Genomic DNA, 12,429 nt, shown 5'->3' on the forward strand with positions numbered 1-12,429 from the left:
AACTCTTACAACCATAGTGTCTGCTTAGAAGTCTTCCCCATGTGTTTACTGGAATGAATTCCCAAGTGTGTGTGCATAGGACAGATTGTGTGCAGCCTTTGTTATTCCTATGAAGGCGCAACAGCAACAGCTGTTTTAATCTTGTTTGTACATTCAATACAGATAATTTCTGGGGCAGCGCAAATACACATGAGCTTTCATAGTCCAATGTTGTTATATCATTTTGTAAAGCAGTACTCCTCAGGATGGTCTGAGAAAAGGCGATACAAGCCTCTTTCCCCCTTTTTTCCTCCCTCTTTCCCCCTTTTTGGGGTACATGCCTACTACATAGGCTAATTGTATGGGCACTGCCCCATTTTCAGTATCTTTTAAATCTGCCTTTGGAGGCTGTTGCACAGCCACATCTGGGCTGCAATGAGTGTCCAAGGCTTTGGAGGTACATGCATGGTTGGTTTAATTTCAGAGAAGTCAAAAATAGGGCAATATGAAAAGGTGCATCAATGCACATGGACCAGCATTATGAATACAGACAGAAAGAAGCAGCAAGCTTTTTATTTTGAAGAGTTCTTGGAGAAAGCTGGTAAATAACAAGCTAATTCTGAAACAAGTCCAGTGACATTTGCCAGCGCTTGATATCACCAATCCTGAAGGTAAATTTATAAAACCTCTGTATTCATTCTGTGTTCCTTGAAATTATGATTGGAGTGTTGAGAGCAGCCAGCTACAGCAGCACACTGGTTTCTAGAGGAGGCATGATCTCAGAGTTCTATTATAGTACTGGAAGTGGGTGGGAGGAAAAGCAAAATGCAGTTACAGGCAAAACTGTTCAGCTACCTAACATCTATAAAGCAAGCATTTATCTGTGATTATTTCAACCCACCTTTTTAAGGGCATTTGCAGGTCATTGATTATCTCTGGGAAATGGGGGAGAGAGGAGTCAAGAGGATAAGGCAGGAATATTACAAAGCTTTTACTCATATCCAATATACATTTAAACTAGACAAACATCCTGCCTCTCCCTTTAAAATACAGTTCACACAGGGTATTATGATATATGATGTATTGCTTTTTTATCTGATTGTATATGCATAATTGAATATTGCCATGTTGTAAGCCGCTCTGAGTCCCTCTTGGGGTGAGAGAGAGAAAGCGGGATATACATATAGATAAAGGTAAAGGTTTTCCTCTGACATTAAGTCCAGTTGTTTCTGGCTCTGGGGGTTGGTGGTCATCTCCATTTCTAACCCAAAGAGCCAGCATTGTCCATTGACACCACAAATATGATATCATAGGCATCACTGAAACCTGGTGGGATGACTCCTATCGCTGGAATGTAGACATCGAGGGCTATAACCTCTTTCACAGAAACCGAACAAAGGGGAGAGGAGGCGGAGTAACCTTATATGTCAAAAACTCTTATGCTGCAGAAGAAAGGCATGACAGTTATCCGGGAAACCAGCTTGAAAGCATCTGGATAAGAATCAATGGAACTGGGACTCAAAAAGATCTTGTTGTAGTGAAGCAGGAGAGCGAGGGTCTCCAAGAAATTCCAGGAGAAATAGGAGGAAGGAAGAGACAGAGACAGCTTTGCAAGTTCACAGAATTTATTGCTTACCCAGGTAAGGGCACCTCAGCTCCAATCTGGCTGTTGAGGTACAAAAGACTGATCCAAACCCCCGGTATTTATAGGCAAAATTATCCAGTTCACGCATGCGTACAATCATTTGACCTTTTCACAATCTAATCAGTTTGTCCCTGAATCGTGGCCAAGAACATATGTTGGCAGGAACACTTATTGGCAAAATATTATGTTTTCCACAACTTTCCCCTTACATCATCTGACCTCGCTCCCCAGATGTTGATTCACATTGATTTATGTTGAACCATGAAAATGAATCATAACTTCATATTTCTTCACACATATTATATGATTCCACACATCTTCATTTCTGTATCTTTAAGCAAGCATTTCCCTTATTAATCCTCCTTAATTATATTCCCCATATATTCACAATATATTTCATCCATTAAAAAGATATATTTCATTTTGCCTGCTATTTACTTCAACTAGTCAGGAGGTGGCGCTGTTATACCATATCTTCAAATGTCCGCTTCTTCCTCAGGTTAATAATCATTAACTTTGTACTTGGCACCCATTCATAACCTTCTACGAATAGCCCAGCTCGGCTTATCCAAATATTGACACAAGATTAGGTCTTCAGCCTCCTGCCCTCCATGCCAGCTGTCCTTTTCCCTTCCTCTAGAGAATCACCACCATAATTCCTTCTTCATGCTTTTAAGAATCTCTTTTTAAGGTAAGACTTCATTAAGTTCATTAAGTTATAATTATTTTCTATTTTAGCTGCTGCCACAGTAGGAGTCTACTACAGACCTCCAAGCCAGGAGGAAGAACTTGATGAAGTCTTCTGCCAACAGTTGACCAAACAGGCACAGAGAAGAGATGTAGTAGTCATGGGCGATTTCAGCTATCCCGATATTTGCTGGAAAACAAACTCGGCCAAGAGTACAAAGTCCAACAAATTCCTCGCTTGCCTTGCAGACAATTTCATGGTCCAGAAGGTAGAAGAGGCAACAAGGGGATTGGCTACTCTTGATCTCATCCTAACAAATGTGGAGGACCTGATCGATGTGGTTGAAGTGGTAGGATCCTTAGGGGCAAGTGACCATGTGCTCCTGCAATTTGAGGTACAAAGAAAGGCCGAAACTAAGACAAGTCAAACCCGCATTTTGGACTTTAGGAGAGCTGATTTCCAAAAAATGAAGGAAACACTGAGCAGCATTCCGTGAACACAGATACTAAAAGACAAGGGAGTTATGGATGGATGGGAGTTTCTCAAGAGTGAAATACTCAAGGCGCAGTTGCAAAACGTGCCAACAAAAAGAAAAAATAGGACAAGTGCAAAGAAGCCAGAATGGATGTCCAAAGAACTTCTAACTGTGCTGAGACACAAAAGAGACATGCACAAGAACTGGAAAAAGGGAGAAATCACCAAAGAAGAATTCAAACAAATGGCAAACAGCTGTAGGGAAAAGGTCCGCAAGGCTAAAGCACAAAACGAGCTCAGGCTTGCCAGGGACATTAAAAACAATAAAAAGGGATTCTTTTCTTATGTCAGTAGAAAAAGGAAAAACAAGGAAGCGATAGGGCCTCTTCGAGGAGAAGATGGGGCAATGCTGACAGGGGATAGGGAAAAGGCAGAACTACTAAATACCTTCTTTGCCTCGGTCTTCTCACAAAAAGAAAGTCATCTTCAACCTCAGCAAGACGGAGTGGATGAGCGATTTGAGGACATCCAACTCCAAATTGGGAAACAAGTCGTACAGGAATACCTGGCTGCTCTAAATGAGTTCAAGTCCCCAGGGCCAGATCAACTACACCCAAGAGTATTGAAGGAACTAGCGGAAGTCATTTCGGAACCATTGGCAACTATCTTTGAGAGTTCCTGGAGAACAGGAGAAGTTCCAGCTGATTGGAGGAGGGCCAATGTGGTCCCAATCTTCAAGAAGGGAAAAAAGGATGACCCAAACAACTACCGTCCGGTCAGCCTCACGTCAATACCAGGCAAGATTCTGGAAAAGATTGTTAAGGAAGTGGTCTGCAAACACTTAGAAACAAATGCGGTCATTGCTAATAGTCAACATGGATTTATCAAAAACAAGTCATGCCAGACTAATCTGATCTCTTTTTTCGATAGAGTTACAAGCTGGGTAGATGCGGGAAATGCCATGGATGTAGCGTACCTGGATTTCAGTAAGGCCTTCGACAAGGTCCCCCATGACCTTCTGGCAAGGAAACTAGTCCAATGTGGGCTAGGCAAAACTACGGTGAGGTGGATCTGTAATTGGTTAAATGGACGAACCCAGAGGGTGCTCACCAATGCTTCCTCTTCATCCTGGAAAGAAGTGACGAGCGGAGTGCCGCAGGGTTCTGTCCTGGGCCCGGTCCTGTTCAACATCTTTATTAATGACTTAGATGAAGGGTTAGAAGGCATGATCATCAAGTTTGCAGATGACACCAAATTGGGAGGGATAGCCAATACTCCAGAGGACAGGAGCAGGATTCAAAACGATCTTGACAGATTAGAGAGATGGGCCAAAACTAACAAAATGAAGTTCAACAGTGACAAATGCAAGATACTCCACTTTGGCAGGAAAAACGAAATGCAAAAATACAGAATGGAGGATGCCTGGCTCGAGAGCAGTACGTGTGAAAAAGATCTTGGAGTCCTCGTGGACAACAAGTTAAACATGAGCCAACAATGTGATGTGGCGGCAAAAAAAGCCAATGGGATTTTGGCCTGCATCAATAGGAGCATAGTGTCTAGATCTAGGGAAGTAATGCTACCCCTCTATTCTGTTTTGGTTAGACCACATCTGGAATATTGTGTCCAGTTCTGGGCACCACAATTCAAGAGAGATATTGACAAGCTGGAATGTGTCCAGAGGAGAGCGACTAAAATGATAAAAGGTCTGGAGAACAAGCCCTATGAGGAGCGGCTTAACGAGCTGGGCATGTTTAGCCTGAAGAAGAGAAGGCTGAGAGGGGATATGATAGCCATGTATAAATATGTGAGAGGAAGCCACAGGGAGGAGGGAGCAAGCTTGTTTTCTGCTTCCCTGGAGACTAGGACGCAGAACAATGGCTTCAAACTACAAGAGAGGGGATTCCATCTGAACATGAGGAAGAACTTCCTGACTGTGAGAGCCGTTCAGCAGTGGAACTCTCTGCCGCGGAGTGTGGTGGAGGCTCCTTCTTTGGAAGCTTTTAAACAGAGGCTGGATGGCCATCTGTCAGGGGTGATTTGAATGCAATATTCCTGCTTCTTGGCAGGGGGTTGGACTGGATGGCCCATGAGGTCTCTTCCAACTCTTTGATTCTATGATTCTATGATTCTAAGGTCATGTGGCCAGCATGACTGCATGGTGCGCTGTTACCTTCCCGCTGGAGTGGTACCTATTGATCTACTCACATTTGCAGGTTTTCAAACTGCTAGGTTGGAAGAAACTGGGGCTAACAGCGGGAGCTCACACCGCTCCCTGGATTCAAACCTGTGACCTTTCACTTAGCATGTTCAGCAGCTCAGCGGTTTAACCCACTGAGTCACTGGGGGCTCCAATATAAATATAGTAAATAAATAAGTGGAAAATATTTCTTCTTTTGCTCCCCTCTCTAGCTTTTCAGAACTTCTCGCTACATAAAGATAATTCAAAACTTGAACCAATTTTGAGGTCCTTTTGGTTACCAATGCTATAATAAGAAGGATTTTGATAACCATTTGTATCACATATTAATAAAACTGCTTCTGGTGTTCCATATGACCAGAAATTCTGAGACAGCTTTAATGATATGGTTTAAAGACATTTCTGAAATGACCCTGTCTTTTCTTTTTCTCTTTTTATTGGATAGTTTTGAAGTTCAACCCAACCCAGCCACAACATGGGGAGACACACAACATACAGCCCTGGAACAAATGTGGACCACATAGCTGAATTACAAAACATCTTTGTTTCTCTGAGTTTCAGCTCCCGCACAACCCTGAAATATATAAGTGGGGTGAGTGGGAAATGGGCATTGGATGCTTGCTGTAAAAAGGACTCTCACAAGAGTGCACTGTCAGCCAGGCCTGTAGCCCGGGGGGGGGGGGGGGGGGTGTTAGGGGTTCAACCCCCCCTCCCTGAAAATTTTCAGATTAAAAAAAACTTGGTTTACTCATGAATTTTAACTGGTTAACCAAATCCCCATGCTAAGTCTATGAGATGCAAAAAAGTCCCTCCAGAACTGCAAGCATTATCTCAAGCAAATATTGACAATTTCTTCACACTGTCATTACTTGCAGCAATAGCCAATGTAGTGAAGCAACCAAGTTTGGGGGGGGGGGGGTGTTGAATGCTCTCATTAAGGAGGCCAGACTTGGTGGAGGTGGTTGACAGGGGCGGAGCTGCATGCTATTGAAGGCTGCTCTGCCCCCTGCTGTGCTCTTTGCTTCAGCGTGAGCTAGGAGGCAGATTTCAACCCCACCGCACAATTTTCAAACCCATCCCCCCAAAATGTTCAACCCCTCCAGAAAATTTTTTCTGGCTACGGCCCTGCTGTCAGATACAGAAGCTCAGTCAGCAATAATGATCAGAGATGAGCATTTAGCCATCTCAACCAGAGGTCCTCGGCAGCTTCCTCAAATTATAAAACTAACCTAGTCTCCAGTTCTTGGATGTCCTTAAAAATGCACATGCTGCTGTTCCATTGTAACTATCGGTATTTTAAAATACTGTTTTTTTCCTCTTTTTAATTATTGTTTTAAAATGAATAATTGTAATTAACAACCAAGATGAAAAAAAAAGATAGATGATAGATGATAGACAGATAGATATAGATGAGTATGCATATGCATATGCAGATGTATATATAATCAAAAAGAACAAAGGAGGAAGATATACAGTCAGCCCTCCAGATTTTGGGGGGAATTGTTCCAAGACCCCACACGGATAACAGAAAACGTGGGTGCTCAAGTCCCTTGTATACAGGGACCTTATAAAAAGGGATTCAATTTTCATAGATTCAGTGATCCCTTCCATGCCACCAGACTCTACATACAGCCCAAAGGCAACAGCCACATATGTGAACCACAGCCTCCCCACACTGACAACCAGCTTTTTCTCTTCCTCCCTTGTGGTCTCTCTCCTGTCCTACCTCAGCAGTTTCTTTGCCCTCAGCCAGGAGGTGCTGCAGAATGGTTTATGCCACAGTCCTCGAACTATCATTGGATGGGGGGGGGGGGGTATTAATTTCAATATTATGGTTGAATCCCTGGATACAGAACTTGTGGATAAGGCGAGCCCACTATACATATGTAAACATATACATACAGTATGTATAAAACTAAGATTAAAAGTAAACTAAGGCTAAACCAAACGATCAAGTTCCTAGCCTAAAACACCAGCAGTCAACTAATATGTGAACACAACAACCTAATCAGCTGAACTGTAATAAAAAGTAAAATAAAAAGAGTATATTATCCTACCATCACAGATCCAACTAAAAAGCATAATATAATTACTAATAATCATAGCTGCAAATTATTTATGAGGTTGGTATGGAAAGTAATGCCTATCAGATCGTAACTCCTTTTAACATGATTAATATGCAACTACATACATGTGTAAAGCAACTCTTGTCTACAACACAGTACTGTTCAAAATAGACTCCTCCAGTAGTGATGCATTTGAATTCATTCATCAAATATACTTGGGGGGAAAAAATCCTTGGTTCAGTGCCTGATAGCATCTTCCACTTTATCCAAATAACAAAAGCACTGTCCCCAAAGTCTTACCTTTATCCAACTGAACAAGTGAAAGTCTGAGGATGCCAGATTGAGACTATAAAATCGGCATGACATTACTGACCATGGCACATTTGCAAGAAACTGTGATGCTACCAAAGAAGCCTAAGGCTGCGCATTATCATGGTGCGACTGGATTGCATCCAGCTTTTTCTTTAGTCCTTTCTTACAAATGGCTTCTTGAAGTTATATATGGGATAACAGGAAGCAGAGAAGGAGAAACCTTTGAAACTGTAATTGCACATCAATCCTTAACATCTGAGCCATGGGATGAGGGTGAGGAGGGAAGGAGGGCAGGAATTGGGGGAGTTCCATCTGTCGGGGGGGGGGGGGGGGCTATAGAAGTGGTGGTAGGGAAAGGGAGATAGGGGAAAGGGAGACCTAAACAATTAATTCAGCCTGAAATTCGGAACAATGTACTAAAAACTCTAAATTGTGCTCCTGACATAGTTAAACTGAGTACTGGGGATGGCGGCCCCTCTAGGTTGAGGGTGGTGCTGTTGAACGCCAGGTCTTTTAATGGGAAAACATACATTATACATTACCTAATATTGGAAGAACAGGCAGACCTGGCGTGCATAACGGAGACCTGGTTGGACGAAGCTGGTGGGGTTAATCTCACCCAGCTTTGTCCTCCAGGTTACACTGCTGAGCATTGGCTTTTGAATTTATTTGGTCTATGGGAGGTGGAATGCTGCCACTCCATGAGCTGATTCTTGGTCTCTGGCTCATATAGGAATGTCTAGGTTTCATCACCAATGCAAAATTCCTGAAAAAGGGGTCCTCATGGGCTTCAAATGCTGCCAACAACTCTAAACATATATGCAGTACCTTCTCTTTCAAATCAGCGTTAATTGACGAAGAGCCCACATAGGGCCCATCAACACAGCCAGAATATAACCCAGAATATCATGGTAGAAAATCCCACAATATCTGCTTTGAACTGAGTTATCTGAGTGCAGACTGCCATATATTCCAGTTCAAAGTGGATCATGTGAGATTTATTCAGCTGTGTGGAAGGGGCCTTAGTGTACACATAATCTGCTCAACAGCAGCTGTGACTGTAGCTAGTCTCATAAAGTCCATGTGTAAATCATGTCATCCACACTCTTTTAGTTTTTACTAGTGACTGATGTCACTGACTTTCCACTACATGTCTTAAACACTGGTTTTGTCTTCTATAAACCTTTCACCCATCTTAGCACCTTACTCTCATCAATTGTTCCCTCATCATGCATGTTTCTGAACCTTCTGACAACAGCAGTACAACCTTTTTTTGGTGAAAATCTCCATGACTGCTCTTTTTTCTCTTTCATAGCCATAATTATGTAACACCCAGAAATACAGAAACTGACCAGTAAGAATTACTCTTTCTTGTAGTGCAATTGTATCAATTTGGATTAATAATTTCAGGGAAATTGGAACACAGGGATTACTTTCAATATGACCCTTGACATTATTAAATTTGTTAATGCTCAAAATGTTCAAAATGATTAACAATTGTTCAAATTATTATGATAGTTTATTCTTTTAAACCCATGTCATTTTGGGCTGATTCAGCAACTCTACAAATCCATTAATACATTGTCGGTGTGTCAAACTGTATACAGATTTGGAAAACAGTGTCTTGTGACTTTGTCTATATTTAAAATCCTGGTTTTTTTTTTCCTATTGCCATCTCTGTTTATCACTTTTGTCCTGCAAGACCTTGGTGGGGGTGGGGGGTGGGGGGTGAAACTCTCAACATAGTTCGGCTTCTTGAAGAGTTCAAGTTCAAATATATCAGTTTGGCTCCCCTTCAATGACTTTTCTCTGTGCATCTTACATTTAATTTTTTTTAAATTAAAAGCACAGCAAATTGCTCTATCTTGCTCTACACATGATGAAAAAAAGTAGTGTGAAATAATGTGTTCAAAAAGCCTCATTAATATCTAGGAACCATCAATTTCATCCATTTGGAACATTTTTGGAATAGTCTTGGGGTAAATTGAGTAATACTTTTAAAACTGACCTAGACAAAAGGCATATAATTTTGTTAGATATCTTACAGTGCTAGGAAGATGTTCAAATATTTTGCTTTTCAAAACCTCTGTTATGCTTGCACTTGCTACTCCATTATCAAGTTCCAAGGTGGCAAAACATGCAAAGCAATTGATATATTTAAAAAGACCACAACGTTTACACATGCTGAGTTTATTTAAGAAAATATGGGTTGTTAGGCATTGTTTCTGTCTTTGATTTCCCCCTCTCTGTCATTTGTGCTGCAGTCCATTTTAGCAGCTGCGTGTGAGTCGCCAAGGAAACTACTGTGGGCTGATCTTTGATTGGGTATGTTGACAGTGTTGTCAGGAGTTGTGGGCAAAGTTTAGTGGTTTATTATGATGGAAAACACTCCCAAAATTAGTCTTATAGTTTGCTGCTGCAGGAGGAATATTAAGGAAGCAAAATATTAGAAGGAAGTCTTAAGATACCCACACTGACTGAACTATATGTGATGGAGTCAGCATCCATTAAGGTGGGGTGGCCCTTGCTTTCTTCTGTGGTTGAGGGAGCATGACTTATCCATGATCACCTAGTGGATTATCAAGGCTGAACGGGGATTTGGCCCCTAGTCTACAAATACTGAGGGACTCTATGTTTTCAAAACTTGAGAAAAATACTTTGCATGGGCTATAGCTGCCATGCTACTTAGGGGATGTTGAGAGATAGAGTCCTCAAAGTAATATTGCCAAGCTTATGAGTGTGAATGTGCATTTTATATCCTTTTTAAAATGCAGAATTCTTGGCTACATTAATTGCTTAAGTCATGATTTGGGAACCAGACCAATATGCATGCAGCTTATAGAACAAAATCCAATCAAATAGCTTTCAAGTATCATAAGGCATAGCCTCCGAAAGTTTTAAAGATCTATTCTAAAATATACGGACTATAAATATGCAAAATCCGCAACCAGTCTAACATATTAATTTTAAATTATGAAACAAAACATGTCTCAAATTCATTTGTTCATTATTAGCTGGGGAAAATATTATTCTTAAAATAGGTATTTCCAAACTGCAGCAGCAACAGTGCCACAAGAGAATATAGTCAAGATGATCTTTGATCGCCCTCCAGCTTCTTCATCTACCTTACCGCTGCACCAGGATACCCCACAGTTTTTTTTAATTTCTCAGATTTTTCTTCCTTTTTTGTTCAGCCATTATCTTCTTAACATGTTTTAAATAACAGCATCCTTTGTGGGGCTTGCAGGTGATCACTGCATCTTTTGAGTATGTATTCTTCAGAGAGCACCCCCACCCCGCTCACCATGGACCAGATAATTGCTGGCAAAAATCAATGACATTATTTCTCTCCATGCAATTTTCCACCTACATTTGATATCAAGATTTCCCACAGGATTAAGACACTGCCTCCTCTCTCTTTCCCATTGACACCCCTCTCTGCCCTGCAACTGCCCTGCCCCTTTGTCCCTCTTTCACTTCTCTCTTTTCCTGCCAAAATCAAGTCATAGATTCTGCTGAAGTGCTTCCTCACTCCTGCCTGTTGCAAAGATCTTATCATTTTTCCCCTCTACAAGACACAACTTGCTGTAATAGGCACAAATTAAGTAGTTGGTTTTGCATTCACTGCCAAGTCAACTTTAACTCCCATGACCCTATGAACAAGAGACCTCTATGCATCCTGTTATCAACAGCCCTGTAAAGATCTTGCAAACTCAGGCTGGGGCTTCCTTGGCTGAGTCTACCCATCTGTAATACAGTCTTCCCCTTGTCCTACTTATTTCTATCTTATCAAGAACTACCACCTTTTCTGATAACTGAAGTGGTACCAATAATCATTTGCTTTCATCTGCAAGCACTAGTCATGATCTGTTTTTTTCCAATGAGACAGAAGTTGATTCTTACTGGGGCAACATCTTTTGCAATAGGAAAGAGTGAAGAAGTATCATCCATGATCGTTGCCTTTATTCATCTTCAGCAAAAGACTTCCACTGTCAAAATGGGGTGGGGAGAGGAGGAATAAGAAATGTTATCACTGCAGGGGCACAGAGCTCTTCCATGATTTTTTAAAATCATCATCCATGTGCCCTCCTGTCCACTGCATATGTAATACATTTTCTTTTTTTTAAAAGTTTTTTTTAAAAAATCAGGGGATGGATGTAATGCAGGGTAATATGAATCTGCAAGGTCCTACAAGTGGCATAGGAAGCTCCAATACCTAGCAGTTTCCTGCCCTAAAGTAATGATAAATTGCAGGTATATTATGCTTTGCATGAATGGTCTTTATTTTAAATATTTTTGTTATGACTCATACTTTCTTAAGGTTTTCTTGGCAATCTTTATTCAGAGGTGTTTGCCATTTCCTCCCTCTGAGATGCGTTTTGCTTAAGGTTACTTGGTCGTTTTCCATTGTTGAGATGAGATTCAAATCCTGATCTCCCTCAATTCTAGTCCAGCACTCAAACAACTACACCACACTGGTTTATTTCAAATGCACATAATCATTTTTAAGATTGTGCTGATGAGCAGCACTTACATTTTATCCCATTTAATAAGAATGCTTTTATCTGTATAGAAAAAGCCTTTGCAATAAGCAACTTACTTTGAGGTGTGTGCTTTTTTTAAAAAAAAATGAACGGAAATTACCAGTCAAAATCTCAAGGAAAATGCTGTTCTGATGTCTTTGTCAAACATTTTATGCAAATACTTTCATGCAAGAAAAAATACACACATTTCACAGAGATCAAATATAATGTTCACACCTTCCTTTACTGTGTGGAGCTTTCAGCATGAGTTATGCCGTGAAACGGCATATGTGCTGTCACCACACAGCTAGTACATATGCAAATCCAGCGATTCTTTGTGCACATGCATCACTACACACAGACAGCTACCAAGCACATACACAATAGGTCATAACCAAGAGTCCATCCATCGGCAGACTGGACTCTGCTAGTAAAGCAGATTCTGTTTCTTCCCTACAATCTCCCCATCTGTTCCAGGTGGAAAAGTTCAGCTGCATACACAGAAGTCGTTGTGCGATGCTAGATGGTCCCCCAGACTCTTAATT

At 41.2% G+C, this 12,429-nt stretch overlaps 1 protein-coding gene across 8 annotated transcripts in view; it reads right to left on the minus strand.

Moving 5' to 3' along the window:
• The window catches only part of SHANK2 (SH3 and multiple ankyrin repeat domains 2), a 410,725-nt gene that overhangs the window by 189,401 nt on the left and 208,895 nt on the right, over positions 1-12,429 (minus strand). The window lies entirely within an intron of this gene.

Source organism: Anolis sagrei, chromosome 1 (assembly GCF_037176765.1).
Source record: "Anolis sagrei isolate rAnoSag1 chromosome 1, rAnoSag1.mat, whole genome shotgun sequence".
Taxonomy (NCBI): domain Eukaryota; kingdom Metazoa; phylum Chordata; class Lepidosauria; order Squamata; family Dactyloidae; genus Anolis; species Anolis sagrei.